Source organism: Salmo trutta, chromosome 22 (genome assembly GCF_901001165.1).
Source record: "Salmo trutta chromosome 22, fSalTru1.1, whole genome shotgun sequence".
NCBI classification, from domain to species: domain Eukaryota; kingdom Metazoa; phylum Chordata; class Actinopteri; order Salmoniformes; family Salmonidae; genus Salmo; species Salmo trutta.
This window is the reverse complement of record NC_042978.1, coordinates 3,176,476-3,190,445: the sequence shown is the minus strand read 5'-3', so window position 1 is coordinate 3,190,445 and position 13,970 is coordinate 3,176,476. Positions and strand designations below refer to the sequence as shown.

The 13,970-nt window shown below is 39.5% G+C and overlaps 1 long non-coding RNA gene across 1 annotated transcript in view; it reads right to left on the bottom strand.

Annotated features, from left to right (window-relative positions):
* The window catches only part of LOC115157942 (uncharacterized), a 90,847-nt gene continuing 76,877 nt past the window's right edge, over positions 1 to 13,970 (bottom strand). Inside the window, exons 2-3 of the long non-coding RNA XR_003868585.1 lie at positions 742 to 878; positions 1 to 78 (exon numbers count right to left, since the gene is read on the bottom strand). This is a non-coding gene — a long non-coding RNA (uncharacterized LOC115157942). The remainder of the gene's footprint in view (positions 79 to 741; positions 879 to 13,970) is intronic.

The window sequence follows — 13,970 nt, the reverse complement described above, 5'->3', positions numbered from 1 at the left end:
ATCCTCTGAGTACAGCTCTCCTGACATCTGTTTGTCATTCTCCACCAGCAGGCTCTGAGGATCCTTAAGGTTGCTGATCTACAGTTGGAAGACACAAGTTTTAGTAAGCTCCTAAGAGGAGAAATAGGATGGTCCATTTAAAATTGTGTTCTAAATCTAAAAGCAAAGCTGACAATTTAATAAGCGCATTACAAATTAAAGTTCTTCCCACACAAAATGTTCAGGCCAATGCCTGGAAATCCTGATTGACAAACCTATGTACCAATTGAATACCATATCTATAAAGAAAATACATCTATGCCTTGACAGTGACCATCAGAGGGCAGTGTCCTCCTATAAATAATTTTATAAGTGGTACTACTTCCCTAGTTAATGTTTTGGAGTACCTACATATTCAAGTGTTTGGTTGACACTTTGTGTTATGCAAACAATGTTGTCATTGTCATTTTTCTGGGGATGCTCTAGAAAACATATGAATCAACATACTAATTTGACAGTCGACCAGAGTAACATCAAAACTGCAGTTTTTTTTAAATTATATAACCAGGACATAGTAAAATTGTTACATATTTAAGTTTTAAAAGATAATTACGATAACACTCCTCACAATTTGTTTATTAGCTCTCAGAAAATATTTTATATTATATGGTAACCTCAAATAATTTGCATATTGTAACCTTTATTTTCAAAACTTGGAGGGGTGAATTGATATTTCATGCAGATTTGCATCCAGATGCTTACTTTTACATATTATTCCATTCTCTTAGAGCCTCAAGTAGAGATAAAATCTATTTGGCAGCTGCAAAAGAAAGATCCATTTGTATTGTGGCAACATGAAAATGGTCCACAGATTTGGCCGTTCTTGCGTTCATCAATATCTGAAAGTAAAAAGCAAAACAATGTGTTTTTTGGGGGGAAATGAAAGACATAAACAGTCTGGGTCTGGTAGTGTTCCAGTCCTCCCTGTCATAATTAGCAACAGAGGACATGGAATGCATATTTTGTCCCGTGGTGAGGTTAATTTATGTTCCTTTAACTCCCCTGAATAACTCTGTAAATCCAGCAGCTATCCATGTCAAGATTGGTTTATTGAACGTAAGATCTCTAAAAAAATAAGTTGTTCGTATGCAATGATTTTATTATTTCCAGTGACATTGATATTTTCATGCTAAATGAGACGTAAATCCGAGGATTTTAGTTAACTAAATTAAACTATCCCTCTGGCCTTTTCTTATCTACAGGAATCCATACCGTCTGGCCATGGTGGGGGGGTAACCGTCATTCATAGAGACAAGTTTATATGTAGCCCTGTGTCATGTTGTGAATTTTCCTAATTTGAGAGCCTTATCTTTAGCTTGAACAAGAAACAGCCCACATTGTAAATTGTTGTGTTCCACCCCCCTAAACCTAATATTTAGTTAATTGCAGAATTTTCTGACCTGATTTCTTTGGTTACTCCTAAATATGAAAGGGTTATTATTCTTGGAGATCTAAACAATGTGTTGCCCAAACAATGCTACCAGCTGGGGAGTTTATTAATCTGTTAGAATCCTTTAACTTTGTGGTACATGCCACAGGGCTTACACACAACAAAAGCCATACTCTTGATCTCATGCTGTCCTATAGTCTGAATATTGATAACTTGGAAATCATTGATGTATGTGTCTCTGACCATCTCAGTATTGTTTTTAAAATGCTTTCTCCTCTACCTCCTAAAAATGTGTCTGTCCCTACTCGCTCTCGCATCATTAACTCGACAACTGCTAGTAAATTTATGAATGCTTTTCTATCCCCTACCACTGATCCTGTTCTTTGTCTTCACAACAATGATTTGTTGAACAGTTTAAATTACATATGTCAGGCTACTTTAGATTCAGTGGCACCAGTTAAAGCTAAGAATAGATTGTCTGCCAGTGTCTCACCCTGGTTAAATGACCACACTTGTGCTTTAAAAAGTTAACTTAGAAAGGCTGAATGTAAATTGAAGGCCTGCAAACTGATGATCTGATGACAAAATACAATGACATGCTCGCATTCCCTGATCTCTGTGAACAATTTTTACGATTCTTTACTGAAAATATAAAAAATATTAGATCCCAGATTGACAGTAGCCTGCCCCATACCAGCATTTCTGGTCAGGAGGCACTTGTGGCAACTACAGCGTAAACTCCAAAGTATTTTTAACTGAAATACTTCAAGTAAGTCAATGAAAAGTAATAATTACTTAAAATGTTTCTGTGGTACTGACTCAAAACGAAATGAGAAGTCACATCAACTCTATTTTTTAAAGTTATGATAACAAATGTACTTTTTTACCCAGTATGCTCTATGGCAGGTCGTTTTTAATATATGTGCTTTTGCATGTACATTCAGTTATTGATTGATTAATCTTATGCTACACAAAGATAAATAACATTTTTTCTGAACGAATCCAATCATTTAGTTAGATTTTTTGCACCCGTTACTGATATGGTTGTTCCAGTTTAAATGTCTTAGGCAGTCTCCTCACACTGTTCCATACACTGGTCTCATTATGGATGCAGGTTGTGGGTGAATAACAATTCCAACTGTTGGATATCCTGACTCTGGCTGGATTCCAATAGGAATATATATCACTTTGCAGGCCAGCATAATGTGAGTTGCATGTAGGGTTGCAAAATTCTGGTGCATTTTCCAAGTTTTCTAGAAATCCCGGATGGGAGATTCCTGCAACACCTCCAAAAATGTTTTTTTTTTTTTTTACCAATGAATTTTGGGACCCTACTTGCAGGCCTGATGTGGCCTGTAAAACCATGAGTTTCAGGCCACTGGGTTTGTGTAAATCTAGGACTCAAAATAAGGCCTGATGAGATATGTAAGGTATAGAAACCATCATGAGGAGTTTAATTATAATATTTGCCAAGGAACTCACTTGGTAAAGGCCACAGGACTGAAAATGAATACATTTCATTGGATTCTAGCTTGAAATATACTTATTCATGTTACCATACTGGAACTTATTGATTACTTTACATGTATAAGGCATGTATATGATGGGGTCAATGAAGGGTAGATAGTAACTTTCCATACACCCAGTCCCTAAGTGCAGAAAGTTCATACTCTGTTCCATGTTTCTAACGAGGGAGGCGAAGGGCAATAGTTAGTCTCTGATAAGGCAGGCCAGTTGTGGAAATAGGGAGAAGCGAGGAATGCGTCTCGAGGTCAAGTCAAGAGATGAAGTGTGAAGAAACCTCTGGGAGGGGGGCCAGAGAGGGCCACCACAACGACTGTCCTACTACAGTCCTCTCACACACATACACTTCCACGCCCACAAAGATTCTAGTATCAGGCACGGCTACGACTACACCAGTGAGAGGAACCAATTCAGTTCCTGCCTAGCAACAGAGATATATTGGCAATGATTGGGAGTCCAATAGGACGGCGCACAATGTCGCACAATGGCCCAGTGTTGTCCGGGTTAGAATTTGTTCTTAACTGACGTGCCTAGTTAAATAAAAAACAAATGTATAAAGAGTTCACCACGCCTATTAGAAGGTTATACATATACTGTATGTGCTTGTGTAATCATGCCTTGTCTTTACAGCTGTATAACCCAGTGGGTGAATAAAATTGGTTTGAGCTTTTTCATAGTCGTCCGTTTGAGTTTTTACTCCGTTTGTTCAGAAACTAACAATTTATTTATTTTATTTAACCTTTGTTTAACTAGGCAAGTCAATTAATAACAAATTCTTATTTACAATGATGGCCTACTAAAAGGAAAAGGCCTCCTGTGGGGAACAGGGCTGAGATGAAACATGAAAAAGTAGGACAAAACACACATCACAACAAGAGAGACACCACAACGCTACATAAAGAGAGACCTAAGACAACAACACAGCATGGCTGCAACACATGACAACACAGCATGGTAATAACACAACATGACCACAACATGGTAGCAACACAACATGGCAGCAGCACAACATGGTAGCAGCACAAATGTGGTGCCAACATTGTTAGGCACAGACAACAGCACAAAGGACAACAAGTTAGAGACAACAAGTTAGATACAACAATACATCACACGAAGCAGCCACAAGTGTCAGTAAGAGTATCCATGATTGAGTCTTTGAATATAGAGAGGGAAATAAAACTGTCCAGATTGTATTTGTTAAGGTTCCCCATTAGCTGGTGCCAAGGCAGCAGCTACTCTTCCTGGGGTCCAGCAACATTAAGGCAGTTATATACAATTTAAAATATTACATGACATTACATTTCATAACACTTTTCACAACACATTGTGTTCCCTCAGGCCACTACTCTACTACGACATACCTACAATACAAAATCCATGGGTACGTGTATGTAGAATGCTTGTCTGTGCCTGTGTGTATCTCTTCACAGTCCCCACTGTTCCATAAGACCCACATCTAAGCTTAATTTTTATCCAAGATTTTAGAAAAATTTGTTTTTAAGCAATTGATGGCTCATTTAAGTATGAACAACTTATTAAAAAAATTCCAGTCTGGCTTCCGATCACTTCGCAGTATGGACACTAATTCATTGAAAGTCAGTAATTACATTCTGTTCGTATTTGTATTTATTAGGGATCCCCATTCTTCCTGGGGTCCAAACACAGTAAGGCACTTACATCTTACATAAAACAAAAGATAAAACAGTTCATCATATAACATTATTACACTGCTACATATGTACAATACCACCATACAACAATATTACAATGTACGTGTGTGTAGAGTGCGTGTGCTAGCGTTTGTGTGTGTATGCGTATGTTTGTGCCTGTGTGTGTCTCTTCACAGTACCTGCTGTTCCATAAGGTGTATTTTTAGCGTTTTAATATATATAATTCTTCTGCTTGCATCAGTATGTAGAATAGAGTTCCATGTAGGCATGGCTCTATGTAGTACTGTTTGCCTCCCATAGTCTGTTCTTGACTTGGGGATTTTGAAGAGACCTTTAGTGGCATGTCTTGTGGTGTATTCATGGGTGTCCAAGCTGTGTGCTAGTAGTTTAAACAGATTCAGCATGTCAACAATTCGTACAAAAACAAGTAGTGATGAAGTCAAGCTCTCCTCCACTTTGAGCCATGAGTGATTTACATGCATACTATTAATGTTAGCTCTATGTGTACATTTTAGGGTCAGCCGGATTAAAGCAAACTTCTGCAGCATTACTAAAGATTTGATCAATACATGTTGATGATTTCATTCCTTGTCTGTCTGTAACTACCCTCGTAGGTTGACTGAACCAGGTTGCAGGTACTGGTTACAGTTTGAAGCTTTTTCTTGAGTGGGCAGCTTGATGAAAGCCAATCAATATTAAAATCACCCAGGCAATTTACCTCTCTACTGATATCACATGCAATATCAAACATTTCACATATATAAAGTCAGAGTTTACATACACCTTAGCCAGATATATTTAAACTCAGTTTTTCACAATTCCGGACATTTAATCCTAGTTAAAACTCCCTGTCTTAGGTCAGTTAGGATCACCACTTTATTTAAGAATGTGAAATGTCAGAAAAATAGTAGAGAGAATGATTTATTTCAGTTTTGAGTTTTATTTATTTCATCAACAATAAATAGGCCATGGTGGGGAAGTAATTACAATATAGCAATTAAACACTGGAATAGTAGATGTGTAGAAGATGAATGTCCAAGTAGAGATACTGGGGTGCGAAGGAGCAAGATAAATAAATAAATAAATACAGTATGGGGATGAGGTAAGTAGATAGATGGGCTGTTTACAGATGGGCTATGTACAGGTGCAGTGATCTGTGAGCTGCTCTGACAGCTGGTGCTTAAAGCTAGTGAGGGAGATATGAATCTCCAGCTTCAGAGATTTTTGCAGTTCGTTCCAGTCATTGGCAGCAGAGAACTGGAAGGAAAGACGAACAAAGGAGGAATTGGCTTTGAGGGTGACCAGTGAGACATACCTGCTGGAGAGCGTGCTACAAATGGGTGCTGCTATGGTGACAAGTGAAATGAGATAAGGCTGGGCTTTACCTAGCTGCGACTTGAAGACAACCTGTAGCCAGTGGGTTTGGCGACGAGTATGAAGCGAGGGCCAACCAACGAGAGCATACAGGTCACAATGGTGGGTAGTGTATGGGGCTTTGGTGACAAAACGGATGGCACTGTGATAGACAATTTTATAGATGACATCACTGAAGTCGAGGATCGGTAGGATGGTCAGTTTTACGAGGGTATGTTTGGCAGCATGAGTGAAGGATGCTTTGTTGCGATATAGGAAGCCGATTCTAGATTTCATTTTGGATTGGAGATGCTTAACTTCTTTGGGATAGGTATTTTCACGGCCGGATAAAAAAACGTACCCTATATAATCTGGTTACTACTCCTGCCCAGAAACTAGAATATGCATATAATTAGTAGATTTGGGTAGAAAACACCCTAAAGTTTCTAAAACTGTTTGAATGGTGTCTGTGAGTATAACAAAACTCATATGGCAGGCCAAAACCTGAGAAGATTCCATACAGGAAGTGCCCTGTCTGACAATTTGTTGTCCTTCTGTTGCATCTCTATCAAAAATACAGCATCTTTGCTATAACGTGACATTTTCTAAGGCTTGCATTGGCTCTCTAAAGCCGCCAGAAACTGGAATGTGGTGTCTGCTGTCTCTGGGCAAAGAACAGCAGCAGAATTTGTAAGAGGTCAGCCTGGGGACAGTGAGACTGAGACGCGCATTCACGAGACTATTCAATTTTTTTCTTTCAGCCTTTGAATGAATACAACGTTGCCCAGTTGGAATATTATCGCTATTTTACGAGAAAAATTCTGACTTTAGTCAGCCCCAAACTTGGTGGGTGTCAAATTAGCTAGCCGTGATGGCCGAGCTATGGACTCAGAATATTGCAAAATGTGCTTTCGCCGAAAAGCTATTTTAAAATCTTACACCGCGATTGCGGAGTTCTGTATCTATAATTCTTAAAATAATTGTTATGTATTTTGTGAACGTTTATCATGAGTAATTTAGTAAATTCACTGGAAGATTTCGGTGGGTATGCTAGTTCTGAACATCACATGCTAATGTTAAAAGCTGGTTTTTGATATAAATATGAACTTGATTGAACAAAACATGCATGTATTGTATAACATAATGTCCTGGGAGTGTCATCTGATGAAGATCATCAAAGGTTAGTGCTGCATTTAGCTGTGGTATGGGTTTATGTGACATATATGCTTGTTTGGAAAATGGCTGTGTGATTATTTGTGTCTATGTACTCTCTTAATGTGAGTCTGGAAGGAGAGTTTACAGTCTAACCAGACACCTAGGTATTTGTAGTTGTCCACGTATTCTAAGTCAGAGCCGTCCAGAGTAGTGATGCTGGATGGGCGAGCAGGTGCGTGCAGTGATCGATTGAATAGCATGTATTTAGTTTTAACAGAACTCATATGGCAGGCCAAAACCTGAGAAGATTCCATACAGGAAGTGCCCTGTCTGACAATTTGTTCTCCTTCTGTGGCATCTCTATCGAAAATACATCACCTGTGCTGTAACGTGACATTTTCTAAGGCTTCCATTGGCTCTCAGAAGGCGGCAGAAAGTGTAATGGGGTGTCTGCAGTCTCTGGGCGAAGTACAGCAGCTCTGTTTGTGAGTGGTCAGGCTGGGAACAGTGACACTGGAGATGCGCTTTAATGAGAATTCTCAATTTTTTTCTTTCAGCCTTTGAATGAATACAACGTCGCCCGGTTGGAATATTATTGCTATTTTACGAGAAAAATAGCATAAAAATTGATTTTAAACAGCTTTAGACATGCTTCGAGGTACGGTAATGGAATATTTTGAATTTTTTTTGTCACGAAATGCGCTTGCGCATCACCCTTCTGATAGAGACCTGAACGCACGAACAAAACAGAGCTATTTGAATATAACAATGGATTATTTGGAACCAAAACAACATTGGTTGTTGAAGTAGAAGTCCTGGGAGTGCATTCTGATGAAGAACAGCAAAGTTAATCCAATTTTTCTTATAGTAAATCTGAGTTTGGTGAGGGCCAAACTTTGTGGGTGTCAAAATATCTAGCCGTGATGGCCGGGCTATGTACTCAGAATTTTGCAAAATGTGCTTTCGCCGAAAAGCTATTTGAAAATCTGACACCGCCATTGCATAAAGGAGTTCTGTATCTGTAATTCTTAAAATAAATATGTATTTTGTGAACGTTATTCATGAGTAATTTAGTAAATTCACCGGAAGTTTGCGGTGGGTATGCTTGTTCTGAACATCACATGCTAATGTAAAAAGCTGTTTTTTGATATAAATATGAACTTGATTGAACAAAACATGCATGTATTGTATAACATAATGTCCTAGGAGTGTCATCTGATGAAGATCATCAAAGGTTAGTGCTGCATTTAGCTGTGGTTTTGGTTTTTGTGACATATATGCTTGCTTTGAAAATGGCTGTGTGATTAGATTGTCAGGAGAGTACCCTGCCAAAAATAATGTTTTGCTTTCGCTGTAAAGCCTTTTTGAAATCGGACAATGTGGTTAGATTAACGAGAGTCTTATCTTTCAAATGGTGTGGAATAGTCCTATGTTTGAGAACTTTGAATTATTACATTTTGTGGTTTTAAATTTGACGCTCTGATTTGTCACTGGCTGTTGAATAGTGTGGGACGATTTCGTCCCACCTCCCCTAGAGAGGTTACACAGTGTCCAAAGAGGGGCCAGAAGTATACAGAATGTTGTCGTCTGCGCAGAAGTGGATCAGAGAATCACCAGCAGCAAGATCAACATCATTGATGTATACAGAGAAGAGAGTCGGTCCGAGAATTGAACCCTGCGGCACACCCATAGAGACTGCCAGAGGTCCGCACAACAGGCCCTCCAATTTGACACACTGAACTCTATCAGAGAAGTAGTTGGTAAACCAGGCGAGGCAATCATTTGAGAAACCAAGGCTGTTGAGTCTGCCAATAAGAATGTGGTGATTGACAGAGTTGAAAGCTTTGGCCAGGTCGATGAATACGGCTGCACAGGTTTTCTAAGTCCTGCCGTCTCCTTCCTTTGCCCGGTCTCCCTACGGCCCTACAGACTGTGGAGGCCCTGCTCACCCACGTCTTCCGGCACTACGGGTCCCCAGTTCACGTCTAGGGTTTGGAGGGCGTTTATGGAACGTCTGGGGGTCTCAGTCAGCCTTACCTCGGGTTTTCACCCCGAGAGTAACGGGCAGGTGGAGAGAGTTAACCAGGATGTGGGTAGGTTTCTGCAGTCCTATTGCCAGGACCGGCCGGGGGAGTGGACGGCTTTCATCCCCTGGGCAGAGATGGCCCAGAACTCACTCCACCACTAACCATTCTCCTTTCCAGTGCATACTAGGTTATCAGCCGGTTCTGGCACCGTGGCTTCAGAGCCAGATCGAGGCACCTGCGGTGGATGAATGGTTTCAGCACTCGGAGGAGACATGGGACGCTGCCTATGTGCACCTGCAACGGGCCATCAGGCGGCAGAAGGCGAGCTCTGACCGCCACAGCAGTGAGGCCCCGGTGTTCGCGCCGGGGGACCGGGTCTGGCTCTCGACCTAAAACCTACCCCTCCACCTGCCCTGCCGGATGCTGGGTCCGCGGTTTGTGGGGCCATTTAAAGTCCTGAGGAGACTGAACGAGGTTTGTTATATCTCCCCCCTGATTACCGTATTTACCCTTCGTTCCATGTGTCTCTCCTCAGGCCGGTGGTGGCTGGTCCGCTCCAGGAATCTGAGGTGCGGGAGGTTCCTCCGCCCCCTCTGGACATCGAGGGGGCCCCGGCATATGCTATTCGAACCATCATTGACTCAAGGTGTCGGGCGAGGGGCCTTCAGTACCTTGTGGAGAGGGAGGGGTACTGTCCGGAGGAGAGATGCTGGGTGCCGGTGGAGGACATTCTGGACCCTTCGTTACTGCGGGAGTTTCACCGTCTCCACCCGGATTAGTCCTGTGCCTCGTCCTCCGGGTCGTCCCCGAGGCCGGTGTCGGCGCGCTGCTGGAGCCACGCGTCAAGGGGGGGTACTGTCACGACTTCCGCCAAAGTTGGTCCCTCTCCTTGTTCGGGCGGCGTTCGGCGGTCGACGTCACCAGTTTTCTAGTCGCCACGGATCCACGTTTCATTTTCCATTTGTTGTGTCTTCATTGTACACACCTGGTTTCCATTCCATAATTATTGTTCCCTATTTAACCCTCTGGTTTTCCCCTTGGTTTTGTACGTGTTTGTTCGTGTTAAGTTGTCTCGTATATGTGAACTGGATTATTGTCTCATTGGAATATTGTTTTGAGTAAAGTTACAGTTATTACTCATCTCTGTGTCCTGCGCCTGACTCCGCCTTACCTGCATCACCTAGACTCTTAACCCCATGAAGCTTGTTGAGAGCATGCCAAGAGTGTGCAAAGCTGTCATCAAGGCAAAGGGTGGCTACATTGAAGAATATAAAATATAAAATGCTACTACATGTTCCTTATGTGTTATTTCATAGTTTTGATGTCTTCACTATTATTCTACAATGCAGAAAATAGTAAAAATAAAGAAAAACCCTTGAATGAGAAGGTGTGTCAAACTTTTTGACTGGTACTTTACATACACACATACATATCTTCTTTTAATATATTATCCTTTATTATTTTCCCCTAACCCTACCTCTCCTAATTGGAGTAAACTAATGGACAACAAGATTTAGGATTCTACTTCCAGCTTGTTTGTTGTTAATCCCATCCTTCAACTACCATCAAGCCCTCCAGTCCAGCTTGATTTCTACTTCACCATATATTTTTAACTGTGCTGTTTCACATTAGTTCTGAACCCATATACATTTTACGGTCACAGCATATTCTACATTAGTTATCTTGTTGTTTTTAATCCCACCCTTCAGCTCCACTCAACCTTCCCATCTATCCGCCAACAACATCCATTTTTTATTTGTATTTGCCATATATTTTTCAACTGTGCTGTGGTGTTTTACAAAAGTTCTGAACCTTTCTATTATCATAGTTTCTACAGATTGTAAATTAAAGATAAGCATTTTTGCTAAAAGTAGTGTTATATTATTGATCGACTGACTAGGACTTTTTAAATCACCCAGTAGTGCCAGCTGCAGAGTTAGCACCAGGTAAATGTATTTCTTCAACCATTCCTGGACCTGCTACCAAAAACAAGCTACATATGGACAGTACCAAAACAAGTTATCTAATGATTCTGTCTCTTCGCAGATAAATCTGTAGAGCTGGGATGGCTGTATCCTCAATATATATAACATTCTATTGGTTTTTTTGTATAACGATTTAAAGTGAAAAATGATACGTTTTAAATCTGGCATTGCTTTGTGTATCAGTTCATAAACCATGTGCCATGGAATCAGTACGGAAATCTCTTCCCAACTATTTTGCAATCTATATGGCACAGCTGTCAGTTCCTTAAATGAAAAAAGTATACTTTTGATTTATTACAATTTTCTTTAACCAATTTTGGGTTATAATGCAGGGCCAACAGACAAGTTCCTTACTTTTTCCCCCGTCCACTTGCCCCTTGGGTAAAGCAAACATTTCAATACAGTTTAGTTAGCTGTATGTGTGACATAACTACACCGTCCTATTTAAAATATCATTAACAAAGATTTCTTTTTTTTTAAATATATATTTTTTTATTAATTAGTATACATATTTGAGTTTAACCACAATATTTGTTGTATTATTTGTTCTATCTTTTCTGGTGGATTAAACTGAAATTGCAACCAACTTTCTATGGCTTGTTTTAAAAATAGAGATATTTTGGAGATTATTTCATTTTCAAATAACCAAAATTGAGAGGTTGTAATCTGAATAAAGGGAAAAAGGCCATTCTTGAACATGGGGTGAGACATTCTTACTAATCTGCTAGAGAACCAGTTCAGATTTAAATATAACTTAAATATAACTTTGCTATGACTGAAGACTTTAGTGAGAGATCTAATGCTTTAATATTTAATCATTTCTGTCCTTCGAATTCATATTCATTATATTAATAGGCCCGTTTAATTTTGTCTCGCTTGCCATTCCAAATAAAATTGAATATTTTTTGCTCATATAATTAAAAAAGGTTGCTAGGTGTAGGCAAGACCATAAGTAAATAGGTAAACTGGGATATGACTAAAGAGTTAATCAAGGTGATTTTTCTATAATAGACAGGTATTTTCCTTTCCAAAGTCATATCTATTTTTGCTAACTTTGTATTAAAATGTATTGTAGTAAGATAACTTCAACTGTATCCTAAAAGAAAGAAATTGGAAGTTTACATACACCTTAGCCAAATACATTTAAACTCAGTTTTTCACAATTCCTGACATTTAATCCCTGTCTAGGTCAGCTAGGATCACCACTTTATTTAAAAAATGTGAAATGTCAGAATAATAGTAGAGAGAATGATTTATTTCAGGTTTTATTTCTTTCATCACAATCCCAGTGGGTCAAAAGTTACATACACTCATTTAGTATTTGCTAGCATTGCCTTTAAATTGTGTAACTTGGGTCAAACGCTTCGGGTAGCCTTCCACAAGCTTCCCACAATAAGTTGGGTACATTTTGGCCCATTCCTCCTGACAGAGCTGGTGTAACTGATTCAGGTTTGTGGGCCTCCTTGCTCGCACACGCTTTTTCAGTTCTGCCAACAAATGTTCTATAGGATTGAGGGCAAGGCTTTGTGATGGCCACTCCAATACCTTGACTTTGTTGTCCTCAAGCCGTTTTGCCACAACTTTGGAATTCAACAGCCATTTTCCCAAAAATCTAGTTACAAGTTTATCAACTTCAAAGCATAATTACTTTCCAATTGTTCCTCAACTGTAGTGTATGATATATCATTTTCTGACTCTGAGTCTCTACTTTTATCCAAGGTAAAAAACACCATTTCAAATTTTGTTACATAAGACCGAATTGAGCCGGTCGGTCAGCTGTTTGAGAAGGCATGCAAAATTGAGCAAGAAAATGGGCAAAAATGGTTTAACCAATGTCAAGTCCAGTTGTGACCATTTCCCGAGCATCTCTGTGCAGTCAGATCTTTGATCATTCCATGCCACCAGGGCCACAGTAATTTGCCCCCTCTCTGATTGTCTGAGTGTGGACTGTATTACTAGAGAATGTTGGATATGTAATTATTACTTCACCCCTACCTACATGTACAAATTACCTCAACAAACCTGTTCCCCCGCACACTGACTCGGTACCGGTACCCACTGTATATAGTCTCGTTATTGTTATTGTGTTACTTTTTATTATAATTTTTTTTTTGACTTTAGTTTATTTGGAAAATATTTTCTTAACTCTTCTTGAACTACACTGCTGGTTAAGGACTTGTAAGTAAGCATTTCACGGTAAGGTCTACACTTGTTGTATTCAGCGCATGTGACAAATAAAGTTTGATTTGATTATTACCCCAGATTGTCCGTTATTCCAGAGGATGATTCAGACAAGATAAAACAAATTCAACTGCCCTCTATAAATTCACCGTTATGATGGAAGCCTGGAGGTTTTTATTCTAGGTGTGATATTTCAACATGTCCAGGCGATATCCGGCTACACAGATAACTAGAGAGTTTGGCTCCCAAACTTGTAAACCAATAAATACAAAATAACAAAATTATGAATGTGGCGAATTATGAATTGTGCATAAATTATGAATTGTGCATAATTACATAAACCTTGTCCCCCAGTAAAACAAATCCCGTGTGAATAGGGAACAAATTCTTATTTACAATGATGTCCTGTCAAACATATCAATAATCAACAAATCAATTAATCAATTCAACCTAACATAGTATCTATATACACATTAATTACATAATACATGAAAAGCAAATACAAAACAATAAAAGCAAAACATAATCACATTCAGTAAAAAGGCCCTCAAACATCTGCCTGAATTGCCCTTGAGGCACCAAATCCACCAACTTTAAGGACTTTTGAAGATCATTCCAAATGAAACTAAAAGCAGATTCAACTAAC